Source organism: Petaurus breviceps, unplaced genomic scaffold, assembly GCF_028583685.1.
Source record: "Petaurus breviceps papuanus isolate PSGF00001 unplaced genomic scaffold, PetGlider_PUasm1.0 128, whole genome shotgun sequence".
NCBI classification, from domain to species: Eukaryota; Metazoa; Chordata; class Mammalia; order Diprotodontia; family Petauridae; genus Petaurus; species Petaurus breviceps.
Genome location: NW_027185664.1, coordinates 10113375 through 10127939, shown reverse-complemented (window position 1 = coordinate 10127939; position 14565 = coordinate 10113375). Strand labels below are relative to the sequence as shown.

General features: G+C 39.3%; 1 protein-coding gene across 1 annotated transcript in view; it reads left to right on the top strand.

Annotated features, from left to right (window-relative positions):
- The first annotated feature begins 3760 nt into the window (after window positions 1-3760).
- Window positions 3761-14565, top strand: part of LOC138172113 (ras-related protein Rab-27B) — a 239221-nt gene continuing 228416 nt past the window's right edge. Inside the window, exons 1-2 of the mRNA XM_069101695.1 lie at window positions 3761-3824; window positions 3954-4030. The gene's annotated coding sequence lies outside the window, so the exon portion shown is untranslated. The remainder of the gene's footprint in view (window positions 3825-3953; window positions 4031-14565) is intronic.

Genomic DNA, 14565 nt, shown 5'->3' with positions numbered 1-14565 from the left:
AGAGAGAGAGAGAGAGAGAGAGAGAGAGAGAGAGAGAGATGTCTCAGCTACTCTGATAGTTTTAGAAATGCAGCCTGTTGTGGCTACATAACCAATGTCAAGAAGCTGCTCCTGCCCATGTGGAAGGGGAACCACAGGATGTCTTCTCCCAGAAGGAGGTCCCACAGAAGTATGTCCACCATTAGGTGATCTACACTCTGCAAAGCCCGGTTGTATCAGCAAAGCTCAAGAACTTTTTCCAGGGGTCTGTTTGTGATTACCGCCTCCCCCCCCCCCCAAATAAGACCAGGTTTGATGGACATAGCATAAAGCCAGGTCTGTTTTGCATGGAATCCCTATTTCTTATTATGCAGCATAGCTGGTGGAACAGTGCATAGAATGGCAGGCCTAGAGTCAGAAAGACCTGAGTTCAAATCTGGTCACAGGCATTAACTGTGCAAGTCACTTAACCTCATTTGAAAAATGGGGATAACAATATTCCCTACCTAGCAGGGTTATTATAAGGATCAAATGAGATCACAATAATAAAGCATTTAGCACAGTTTCTGGCACATAGTGCTATATAAATATTAGCTATTATTATTACGCATTCTCTTGAAAAGTATCTGTCACTATGACACAGAATTGTAGTGTCCATTCATTCATTCATTGAACATTTCAAACACATGCTAAAATTCTAGTCCCGTTTCTAGTTCTCTCACAACTTTTTTTTTTCAATTAAAATTATCTGAAGTGCCTAAAGGTATGTCAACAGCTTTGTCTGAATCAAAATCAAAATCCATTAGTGATGCAATTTTATCCTTGAACAGAACTGAAGAGATTGTACTTATGAATCAGCTGGGAAACACTTTTATTTATGCCTCTAGAGTAAATAGATTTCAGGAATATTGTCATGGCATTTGCTTTAGGAATACAATTCCACCAGAATTCTGACAAATTTTGTATTATGTTCCTGTGATAGGCATGTTAAAGCTGGAAGGGACCTAAGAGATTAGCTGGGCCAACTTCCTCATTTTAAGGGAGGAAAATTGGGTCAGGAAGTAATTTGTCTGTGTTTCCAGTGAGATTTGAACTCATGCTCTTGGACTGGAGAGCCCATGTTCTTACTACTGTATCACTGCCTGGATGAACTGTTCAAATCAAATTGTTGTAGAGAATTCCAGGTCATGCTCTAATCAATGCGGCAAAGTCTTCACAATCTCTTATTAAAATCTTGCCAGGGTCATTTGGTAGATAAGTTTAAGACCTAGATGCTTTCTTAGAAAATATGGACTAACAGCCTTAAGCCAGTGGGGAGGATTAGCACGTCTGGGGGGAGGGCCGCCCCAGCCTTTTTCAGAGCTACTCAATCACCTTTGGGTGTCTACCTGTCACTCTACTTTCATCTGTAGCTCCAAGAAACTGTAGTAGCCATAGCCTAGAAAACCGTTTCTCGGGATACGGGCAAAACCAAGATGAGGCCTCAAACCTGTCAGTGAGTTAAAGTGATGTCTACCCCAAGCATTCAAAGTCTCCCCCCAGTGGAATGGGAGAATGAGAACAATTTGTTCCAATGACACTTAAGGTGGCAGAAGCAGTTGCTGTTGAATACTTAGAGGATGGCCACACCTCAAAGATGCCAGGGTCATCCACAACATCCTGGGTCATGGCCATTCTTCTCAACTTTTGTCCTGCCACTGGACTTTGACAACTCAGAAGGAGATAGTGAGGCTGATGACTTTGTGCATCTTGGCTTCACTTAAATCTAATTCATTCACAAGTCAAGATATCACCCCAACTTTCAAAAATGAAGGACAAATAACAAGTAGTCCAGTAACTATAATTCCTCCTGATTTTCCTGTTTCCACTTCCCTCCCAGTAATACTGGAAACCCCCCAGTCATCCCATCCTCTTACATTCAAGGACTTGCATAATCCTCTGAAATCTCTGTTCCTTTCTCATCATTCCCAATTCTCCTAGTATCAGCCCTCATTACCTCCTTTTTTTTTGGAAATCAATTATATTGAAATATAGTTATGAACAATTTTTTAAAAAATTCTTGGACCCCACGTCAAGAATCCCTGTCTTAGAAAATTTCCTGGGGGCAATGAGAGCTTAAGTAACTTGCCAAGGGTCACTCACCAATGTGTCAGAGGTGGAAGATGAGACTAGGTAGACTCTATCTACCAGCCAGGCTGCCTCTCACTCTGTCTGTTTTATATGCTTCATAATTACTTGTTGGTTGCTTGATTCCTTTGTTGGATTCTTGTAGGTTTACTTCTCAGTCAGTTATTCACCATGTCTCTTTTACTTGCTATCCCAACAGACAGAAGGGGCAGGAGAATAAGCATTTATGACAACTACTATGATCCTGTCACTATGCTATGAACTGTTTTCAAATATCTCATTTGATCCTTCCAAGAACCCTGGGATGTAGTGATATTATTTTCCCCATTTTATAGTTGAGTAAACTGAAGCCAAAAAGTTAAGTGACTTGCCCAGGGTCACATAGCTAGTAGGTATCTGAACCTGAATCTGGGCTCAGGCCTTCCTGATTCCAGGTCCAGCATTCTACCCACTTTTCCAACCAGGACCTAGAACACAGAGAAATTAGACATTTAGTATGCAAAATGAGGAAGAAGGAGGTGGAGCAGTGTAATGTCACTTGAACTGCACTGAAAGTGAAACTGTATTTGAAATGTGTGCAAGCAATATGAATTTTAAAAAGTCATTTAGGTTCTCTGTTTTACTTACATCAACTATAAAATGGAAATAATGATACTTACATGACCTCCTCTACAGGATCATTATTTTGAGAGAATAAATACATAAAGAGCTTTGTAACTCTAAAGTGCTATGTAATGGCACAGGGGCCTGGAATCAGCAAGAGCCCAGTTCAGATTCTATCTGAGATCCTAAGGAATTCACTTAACCTGTTTGCCTCAATTTACTCATCTGTAAAATGAAAATAATAAAAACACCTATCTCCCAGGGTTGTTGTAAGGATCAAATGAGATAACATTGGTACAGCCCTTGGCACAGTGCCTGGCACATAGTAGGCACTATGTAAATGTTAGCCATTATAATTAGTCTGTCTATATTTGGCATTTTATTTCTTCTATATTTCTTTGTATTCCAATGTCTAAAAGCAACAACAAAAAGTGTTGAATCTGGAGTCAGAGAAACTGGGTCGAATGCCAACCCTGCCTCTGGTGACTTTGGTCATTTGTGTGACATTGGATAATTCACTTAATCTTTTCTCTCCATGGTTTATTTCTCTATAAAATGAGGGGGTCAGACTAGTGAACACTGTGGTCCCTTCTAGCCTTAAATCCACTGGCCTGTGACTACAATAAATTTGATGTATTCCAGTTGAATTTCTTCTCAAGTTCCCCTCTTGTCATCCCATTTTCATACTTGTCCATATCAAAGGTTCGGTACAGTCAGCTGACAGCCAACAAGCCGGTTTTCCCCAAACTTTCAGATTGCGGGTCATTTTCCCTTCCAAAGCAGAGCGTGCCAGGATGATGAATACCGATGCCTACCAATCAAGTCCTGGATACCAGGAATGAGGCTAATAGAGCATTCATTCATCAGCCAGCCTGGGAAGTGTAAGTCCTCTTTGCTGCAGAGGGCACTAGGACCCCCCAGACTCCTGGCAGCAGCCGGCTTGGCAAGGAGTCAGCGGCACTAAACTGCGGGCGCTGTTACACAGAGGAGCCAGGGAGGCAGCGGCGGCGGCATCAGCATCAGAGCAGCGGCAGCGGCAGCGGCAGCAGCATCAGAGCAGCGGCAGCACCAAAGGCTGAAGCATCTATCTGCCCTCTATCACTGCCAGGGGAAAGGTATTTACTTACTCTTTAGCACTCAGGTTCGCAGTCCGCAATTCCTCTTTAGTGCTGGCTGAAGACTGATGCCCTGGAAGGCTGAGTCTCACTGATGGGGTTCGTACCCATATTTGTTTTATGTTTCAGCAGCTGATGGAAGCAACAGTGGCATAGAGATGGGCTAGTTATCTCCCAGCTGCCGAAATCGGGAGACATTTGAGGCTGTGAGTATAGAGTTGGCAGATCTCTGACATGCTGTTTTTTTCATTGGCTGTGTGCACTGGGGTTACATCTTCTGCTTTCGCGTTGAGAGACCAAAAGGTTTAACCTATCATCTGCCTTTTTTTTTTCTTTTTTTCCATCTGTACTGGAAGAGAATTTAGCCTCTTTTAGGAAAAAAGCAAAACCCAACAACCCTAATTACAGGCCCGAAACTAACACTTTAGAGCAGCTGGGGTTGGCTCTTGTAGCCTGTGGTCTTAGAAGTTGAATTTGCGGTGACTTCTGCTTCCTTCAGTACTAAAGAGAAATAGATTTTTGGCTCAGTGCTGCAGGCTGCACTGGGCTGCCTTATGCTTTCTGGGTTCTGTTTTCCAGGCTTCAAGGATTGTTTGCTCTCTCTCTAATCTTTGCAGTGGTGCAGTGTAAGAAGGTATTTACATTTTCTTTATTCCGACAGCCCTAAAGCTCTTATCTATCTCCAATGTAATTACCTCATTGGCCCAATGTGATTAAATAATATCCTGCTTCCCTCAAGTGGAAAGCATATGAAGCCAGCCATAGCTGGCTTTCTCTTGTACTGTATACTATCTGCATACACCCCATATTTCATTTAAAGTAGTTTAAACAGGGTCAAAAAATTAAATCATAGCCTGCCATTCACTGTTCAGTGATGGTGATTCTGAGTGGTAGATATACAGCTTACCTATTTTAAAAAATAACAAAAATGAAAATAAAATCCACCAACCTCAAAGATTTAGGGAAACCTTACTAGGATAATTGAAAATTTTTCTAAATTACTTGCCTAAATTGATATAAATACCTTGAAGATGCTTTCAGTAGGACCTTGGTGCAAATTTCAATATATTGTCAAACATATTTTGACCCCAACTCTGCCACTTAATCCCTTTGTAATCTTGGGTAAATCACTTCACTTGTCTAGGCTTCAGTTTCCCCATCTGTAAAAATCAAGGTGTTGGACTAGTTAACATCTAAAGCCTCTCCTAGTGTAAAATCTATGGCTCTGTGATTTTGGTTTCAAATGACATGTCTTGTATCTAAGCACAGTAGGTTCGCATACATTTGTGAGCTACTAAAATGGGAGGGCCCTGATCTAAGAGTCAGAAGACATGATCTCTTATTTGGACTCTGCCATTTTCTACCTGCGGGACCTTGAACAAATCATCCTTATATAACCTCTTTGTGCCTCAGTTTCCTCATTTGTTAAAAAAGGGAAAGAATAATGCCTACCCTGCTTGTTTGTCAGGATCAAAAGAAATCATGGCTGACCTAGGGCTTTATAACTTGTAAAGCTCTACAAAGAATTGTTGCAGAAACATAGAATTTTAGCTTTGAAAAGAAGCTTAAAGGTCATCTTTTATAACCTTCCCATTCAACAACTCTGTTCTATACCATTTTATTGCTGTTATTATTACTTATTTTTGGTTAGTTGCCTATTTTGTGATTGTTTCTAGTCATTCCTTTCTATCGTTTCTGTATCTAAGGTAATATCCTTTTGGCCTTCTGGGGAGAAAACATCAAAAGCAGGTATAACAATGACATTTACATAGCAATTTGTGATTTATTAAGTGTTACCATGAGCATTATTTGGTCTTTATAACAGTAGACACCACAGTATCTTCAGTTTAGAGGTGGAGGCTAGGCTGAAAGTGATATGATGTGATATGACTTGCCCAAGGTCACATTGCCTGTAAGTGGCAGAGCTGAGGCTCAAACCCAGGTCTTCTGACTCTAGTGGTCTTTCTACTGAACCTCACTGTCCTTTAAATAAGAGCTCAATTCTGCAAACCATGAGTAATTTTTAAAAATTCTTGCCAAGTATAACACTTCTTATTCAGCCCTTGTTACAGTTCAAATATATAACATTGCTTGCTGGACTTGGAGACAGGAAGACTTGAATTCAGATTTGATCTTTGACACTTAACTAGCTATATGACCATGGAAAGTCACTTGGTCTCTCTGAACCTCAGTTTCTTCATCTGCAAATGGGAATGACTCTGTAAGACTTATAATGCTTTAATGAAATAATTAAACTAATTTGCAAAATTTAAATAAGTATATTAATGTCAGATATTAATAAAAAGACCAAATATACATAGTGAAGATAATAACTATAGTCCCTCTTGGGTATGAATAGGATCAACTTTTAGGTGATAGATCAATCATCAAGCATTTATTAAGCACCTACTATGTGCCAGGCACTGTGGCAGATGCTGAGGGACATGAAGAGTAAAAAATCTCTGAGGATGCCCATGCTTACACACATGTGTGTGCCTGTAGTATATACCACAAACAATTGAATGATATCTTAGTATATCAGGTCTAGGGCACATGTCCCCTCCAGGTTCCACAGATGATGATGATGCAAATAAACTTACTATAATGGGCAGCTAGGTGGTGCCATAGTGCATAGAGGGCTGGTCCTAGAGTCAGGAAGACATGTTCTCCTGAGTTTAAATCTGGCCTCAGACACTTACTGCGTGACCCTGGGCAAGTCACTTAACTCTGCCTCAGTTTCCTCATATGTCAAATGAGCTGGAGAAGGAAATGACAAACCACTCCAGTATTTGCCAAGAAAACCCCAAATGGGGTCATAGTCAGACATGATTGAAAAAATTTACTTAACAACAAATGACAATATACTATATCTGAATATACGATATAATATTCTATATACTATACAATATACTATATATATCATCATATCTATCTATCTATCTATCTATCTATCTATATATCAATATATTATACAATATGCTATGTCTGAAGACAATCCCTTGTGGCTTATTCTTTGGATTCAGTAGATTTGATGACTTAGAAAGAATAATAATTCTTTTTTGGAGGGGGGAATGCAGGGCAATTGGGGTTAAATGACTTGCCCAAGGACACATAGTTAAGTGCCAAGTATCTGATTTGAACTCAGGTCCTCCTGACTCCCGGGCCAGTGCTTTATTCACTGCAGCTCCTAGCTGCCCCAAGAATAATAGTTTAAAAAACAACAAATAATATATTTGAAATAAGAGGCAATGTAGTATAGTGGTCAGAGAACTGGCCTCAAAACCATCAATACCTGAGCTAAGGTGCTGACCTACTTTGGCAGAGGAAACACCTCACTGGGAGTTCCAACACCAATGAAATAACAGTTTCAGTCTCTATCACTGTATCCTGAAAGGACATGTACCATTCTACACTCCCATTACTGAGTACCAAGTCAAATGAATAATTCAATTCAACAAATATCCATCAAGTGTCACTTAAATGGCATTTACTGGTCAAACAATGGGTATTCAAAGATGAACAGTCTGTAGTTCCAAACTCACAACTGCATAATCCATTTGTATATAAAATACTTTATGATGAAGTATGCAGAGACGACCAAAGGGTTGTGAGAGATTCGAGAAGGGCACTGTCTCATGTAGCTGGAGGGATCAGAGGGAGATTCTGGGAGGACACCTGAGCTGGGCCTTACAGGTAACATAAGGACTCAGCAGTGAGGAGTGGAAAGAAGGCCCTTCTAAGTATGAGGGACAGTGTTCCCAAACGCCTAGAAGCTGAGTAGGGAGAGACTGGGGGCGGGGAGTGGCAAATAACCCTTTAGGTTGGTAAGTGGAATATTTGAAAGAATAATTATGAGGTAAGACTGGAAAGGTAATTTAGTTCTAGATGGTAGAGGGCATTTGATGGCAGATGAATTAATGAGTTTACATTTTATGTGGTAAACAGTGGGGAGCCATTAAGTATTTGTGGTTTGTGTATGTCTGTCAACATAATTGGGTTTCGGTCAGATTTGTGCATTGGGTACATTACTGTGGCAGCAGTATAAAGGATGGATTAGAGAGGGGTATGGCTGGAGTCAGAAAGGCTAAGAAGATATTATAATAACCTAGGCAAGAAGGAATGAAGGCCTAAACTAGAGTACTATTGGAGGGGAGAGTAAAAAAAGAAAGGGAAAATTCAGAAATTATTGTAGAGGAAGAATGAACAGAACTTGGCAACTGAGTGATGCCTAGGGAAGATAGTAACAACAATAATTATAGTGAGTATTTATATAATGTTTTAAAGTTTATGAAGTACTGTATATATGTATTATATATGTGTGTATACATGTGTGTATTATATTCTATATAATCTCCTTTGATGCTAACAACAGTCCTGGGGAGTAGATACTATTATTATCCTTATTTTATAAATAAGGAAACTGGTTTGTTGAGGTTAAATGCCTTGCCCAAGGTCACACAGTGTCTGAGGCAGAATTCAAACTCAGGTCTTTTGACTCTGATTCCAGCATTTTACCCACCATGCCACCTAGCTACCCAGAAAAGATCATTTCTAGTTTCCCAGCTGGCTGGCTGAATGAATGGTGTTGCCATTGATAAAAGTGGGAAAGTTAGATTTTGGAGTGAATATAGTTGATTCCATTTGGACATATTGAATTTTAGATGATGGCAGGGCATCCAGATATTTACCATGCTTGCATCCTTTTCCATTAAATTTTTTGCATAATTATGTATAATACATTTGAAAGGAATGAAAGTGGGCACTCGTGGAAACTAAGAGCCCCTCAGCCCTGAAAAAAGAGATAACAAGAGCTTCATTTCGGATTCTTTCACCCTCCCCTAGGTTACTAAGATTTACAGAAGTGCTCTAATCTTATAAGTTGGATATCAAAAGTCCAACCTATCTGGGTTAAATAGCTTCCCCCCTTGTTTCAGGGTTCTATCAGAAGGTCATTCGGAGTTATGCGGCACTGGACACGCGGAGAAATCTTTCAATTTGAACAGGCGATTCAGATTTGGAGTTTATTAATACTCTGAGAAACTCAATCTGTATTCCAATATTTTTGGAATTAGCATTTGAGTTCAGCCAGGTTTTAGGACTTCTCTCATGGTAAAAAAAACTAACAAACATAAAAACCAAGCGGATATATATATATGGCCAAGTGCTCTTGCCTTTATGTTGTCTTTAGACCATCATTGGGAAGAGAAGGGAACCAGAATTTCTATAATGCCTACTATGTGCCAGAAACTATCCTAAGTGCTTTTCTAAATATTATCTTATATGATCCTCACAATAACCCTGCAAGATAGGTGATATTACCATCCTTATGTTTTTACACTTTAGGATGGTGGTGGTAGGCTGAGTTGTTCTATCAACTTCAATCTAATAGTAGAATTGAAATAAAATAAAATTAGAGATAGCCTGGATTGGCCTGGACTGGATCTCAGGATTCTTAGCTCTTCCATCTTTTTTTGAAAGGACCAATTATTCTTTAATATAAGCATCAAATGATTTGAATCTAGTTAATTTGAATTTTATTTTCCCTTGCACATTAAATTTACCAGGTTCTGATATAGATGAAATGATGACAAGGAATGATGATAAATTGTGAATTCTGCAATGTTTCACAGTTGATACTAAAAATCTTCTCTCCTCTGAAAACTCCAAAAGGTCACGAATCTAGTTTGTAATCTTCCAGACTACCATAAATAATAGTACTATTGCAACTACTTTCTACTTATTAACATCAACACTTTTCACAAAAATGAAAATACCCCCTTGAGTCCGCAGAGTTTTCTATATTTTGTAGATGAGAAAAATAAAATTAAATACTAAGTAAATAAAAAATAGCCCCATGTAAATGCTACTCTGTGGTATTACATGTGATAAAGATGTTACACACACACACACACACACACACACACATACATTCCCATTACATTCCAATTTAGCACTGCATTGCTTCCCACAAGGTCTTATCCCTAAATTTACCCTCTCTTTGAGTTCTTAGGGATTTGGGTGGATTCCATGAAAAGGATTCATTACCCATCCAGGAGCAGAAGCAGAAATTAAAACTTGGGACCTAGATATTTTGAATATGTATCTATGATCTTAATGATGTGGGGACTCCTTCCAGTGGTTATTGATCACAACCCATCCATACCTGATCATCCTGGGTGACTTGTCCATGTGCTCCCATAAATCTGCCCCGATTCCCTACCCACTGTGCTCTTACCTTCTTTCAGACCTCTTAATATCTAGTGGATATCATGCTGCCATTGGTCAGAGTGATTGCATCAATAAGTCTCTCTTATGACGAAAATAACATTTTTCCTCAATGAAATGCCAAGGTGCAGTAAGTTCCAATCAGACACAGAAAGAAATTATAGAAAAACAAGCAAACAAAAATCATTGACCTAATGAAAGGCCACATATTCAGAAAAGCCTTTTAGCATATAGAAAGCAACAGCAGAAAAAGTTCTCATGTAAGATTAATTTTGGTGTATTTATAAGGCACAATCAGATGTGTTAGCATAAATGCTTTTCCTTTTACTCCTCATGTAAGAAACATTTTCAACAATTAGAAACAGAACTCTGTGTGCTGCCTTTTAATAAGAGGTATGTCTTAGTAAGCATAGTTCTTATTTCTGCATCTACTGGGGAAGATGTATAGTGCCAGGGTACTGATTACAATTTGAACATTTTTAAAATCAAGTCACATTTTATTCATTTTTCTTGGGGGTAAAAGCATTAAACACAGATCACTAAAACATGAAAGAAACAGTAGGGGAATACAGGAATGAAGTAAGAGTTTGATTATATCAATTACCCATTTAGTTGCATTACAATAATATTATTTGATTAACATTCAAGGACAATTCATTCAATAGTTAGATTAGAAAACTTGCCAACTACCAAAGTGAAAGAAAGAAGAGGAGTGAAAGGATTATTCCAACTCAAAGAGAAGAAACTATTCAAAGATGTAAATTGTCTTTAGTCTATGTGGAAGGATCAGATGTGCTGTCTAGTCTTTCTTCTCTGTGCCTTCCATTTTTCCAGTAGATCATGTAGGTTGACTTGCAGACATTGAGAATGTCTTCTTTTTTGAGGGATTAAAGTCATGCCAAGTTGATTAGACATTGGCTTAGCTTTGAGCCCAAATCACGTTTCAGGCTCGTCTTTCTATTTTGGATTTCCTTGAATATTTCAGTTTCACTGAGAAATTACTGTTGTTTGATGTTGTTTTCTTTTACTATTCCAAAGGAAATAAAATAATTGGGGCCTGCTGTGTAGCCACAAAAGTGCCACAAAGTACTTATTAACTTTCCATGGCTAGGTCGTCTGCAGGAAGTGAATTCTAACTGCACATCCTCCTGTGCTGTCTGGGAGATGTTGGGTAAGTCACTCAACCTCTCTTGACCTTCTTTCCTCACTTGTAAAATGAAGACATTACACTTGATGACCTCTACACTTCCTTCCAGCACTAAAAACCCATTATCCATCATGAAATATGCCCAATTCCTTTAATTTATTCTCTAAGATTATTTTAAGTTTCTTTGCTATTCTGGCAGCTTTCCTTTGGACACCTTCCAGTTTGTCAACATCTTCCTTGAATTGTGGGACCTGGATGTCCAAACAGGGACAGAGTTCAGCCAAATGTTCATCTCTCTTATTTAGGAGACTAATTCTCAGTGCAGTCTAGTCTAACTTCACATCAGTGTTTTCAGCTGCTATAATACACTGTTGACTCACCTTGAGTTTGTAATCCACTAAGACCCTTAGATCATTTTCTCATCAGCTTTTGTGGAGATACATTTCCTCCATATTGTACCTCAAATTTACCTCTCTTTCCCCAGCATGACCTCCAACTGCAATTCAGACAATTCTAGCTGGATATCCGGTAAACATCTTAAACTCCACATGGCCAAAATTGAACTCATTATCTTTCCCCCTCAATTCTCCTCCCTACACCACATTCAACCTTCTCTATCACTGTAGAGGGAAATGCCATCCTCTCCCCCAGATTCACAAGGTGTCTAGTATCTTTCTCAACTCCTTATTCTCTCTCACCACCCATATCCAATTTCTTGCAAAGGCTGGTTGATTTCACCTTTGTAGCATCTCTACAATTTATCCCATTTACTTCTGACACTGCCACCACCCTGGCTCAAGCCATGGTCACATAATGCTTGTACTATTGCAATAGCCTGGTATATGCAATCTACATGCCTAAAATCTCTCCCCACTCCAGTCTCTCTTGCATTCATCTGCCAAAGTAATTTTTCTAAAGCACAGGTCTAGCCATGTCACACTCTCCCTCTTTCCCCTCAATAAACTCTAGTGGCTCCCTATTACCTCCAGATTAAATTATAAAATACTCTATTTGAAATCCAAAGTCCTTCATAACAACCCCCCCCCTTCTTAAACCTTACTCCCCATCACATAATCTTCACTTTGGTGACACTGGCTTCATGGCTGTCAAGTGCACAGGACCTTCCATCTTTGGGCTGTGTCCCATGCCTAGAATGCTGTCCTTCCTCATCTGTGTTTCCTGCTCCTGACTTCCTTCAAGTCTTAACTAAAGTCTTCAACAGGAAGCCTTTCCCAAACCCTGTTAATTCTAGCTCATTATTTCTATTTTTCCCATGCATATCTTTTTATGTACATGTTTGCTTGTCTCCCCTATTAGATTGTGAGCTAATTAAAGGCAAAAACTGTCTTTTGACTCCTTTTGTATCCCTAGTGCTTAGCACAGTGCCTGGCATATAGTAGATACTTTATAAGCATTTTTTGACTGACTGATTTGTGTGGCAGGTTTTTTTGAACCCACATGTGGGAATAAAGTTCATTTAGTTTAATTTTATTAAATTTAGACCACTATTCTCTCAGGTCAAGGTCATTTAAAATTCTTATTCCTAATGGTTATATCACTTGCAACTTCATGACAATCCTAAACTTGATATGCATCCTATTCATTCCTTCATCCAAATAATTTATAAATAAGGTGAACAGCACAAGACCAAGAACAGGTAGATCACTATGGAGCTCCATTGATGGCACGAAGCAACTTTGTGTATTAGAAAGAATACTGAACCTTGAGTGAGAAGATACCTGAATTTGAATGCCACCCAATGCACTTACCACCTTTACAATCATAGGCAAATCACAAATTAAGCCTCAGTTTCCTCTTCTGTTAAAATGTAGGTAGCAATATTTGTAATAATTACAACATAGATTTGTTGTGATCAGAGTGTTTTATAAATCTTAAAACACTATACAAATGTTACGATGATGATATCCAGTTGATACTGATCCAGTAATAAATTTGAATCATTTTCACAAAATTTAAGTGTTTGAAGACTTTCTATGTAGGTTGTGATGCTGTTTAGGGGGAACTATTGAGGTACAGGGCAGAGTCATCTGGAAAGAATTCATGGACTCATACAGTCTTCCAGTCAAGTGGCAAAAAAATTTATCCTAATGTTATATAATGGGGCAGAGCTCTTCAGAGAACTCACAACCTAACAGGAGTGATGCTAAAGCTTATATAGGAAAGGTGCAACGCATTATGTGGCAAGCATGCTAATTAGGTGGTGGAGGGTGGGATCAAGGAGTGGTCAATTCCTAAAGGAACATACAGTCTCTGTACCTCGGTCACAGGCATCATTCTTTTCTGAAATGGGCGTCCTATTTGTACAAGATAGCCTCAGGAGTTCACCTCTGTAGCTTGACCTCTGGATTTCATATGGTAACTGTGGGAATTAGTAAATGATTTTTTTGCTGGTACAAGATGGTCCTGTTCATACAAGGGAACTTCTGCAGAGGTTGGCTTGTTCTTGTAACAGGGAGAGGTAGTTTGCCTCACTGGGGCCCACTCATGAGTTTTTGCCGGAGATGGGGTCTTTGGACTGGGGAGAGATATCATAGTAGGGCTGAGGCCCAAGAAAAAAGTACCCCATCAGATGAATGTGCAAGGTTCTTTGGTTTTGGTTAATAAACCACTTTAAAATATACACAACTATGTTATTATCCACATCATATCTCTCTACTTTGTTCATGCCGTGACACTTGGTCAAATGCCTTGCTAAAATCAAGGTATACCATATCTATGGCAAACTTTTACTTTTTCAGTGAGCCAACCCTGTTTTAAAAAGGGGGAAACAAGTTAGGTATTACTTGTTCTTAATGAACTCACGGTGATCACCATTTCTCTAAGTGCCCAGAAACCACCCCTCTAATAACATATTATAGAACTTGACTGGAATCAAAGTCAAGCTTTCCAATTTCTGTTTTGTAAATTAGTTTTTTAATTTAAAAAGTGGGGGAGAGAGAGGGGATAATTAGGGGAGAGATATTAATGCTATAGAAACCAGGTCAAAAGGCCCTAGGTATTCAGAGCGAGATGCTGAAAAGCTGTAAGGTGAGGAGCTAGAATCCAAAGAGGGGAAATGAGGGAAGTAGATGTTTGTCCTCCCCCAGCCCCTTGCCTGAAATTTGCTTCCAGTCCAGGAAGGGAGATAGAGAGGTTGTGGTTCTGGATAGCATTCAACAAAGCTGACCTCAGCTTTGGCAATGCAACTCCTCTACCCTAAGAAGAGGATTCCTAAATTAGAGCTCCAAGTTAAAAAGCAGCTCAGGGCTCAGAACATCATTAAGGAGTCTAGACTTCAGCCTTGGTTCCTCCCAGGGGTGGGTATGACGGCTCCTATCTCAGGTCAGTTGGGTATCCAAGGACAGAGCT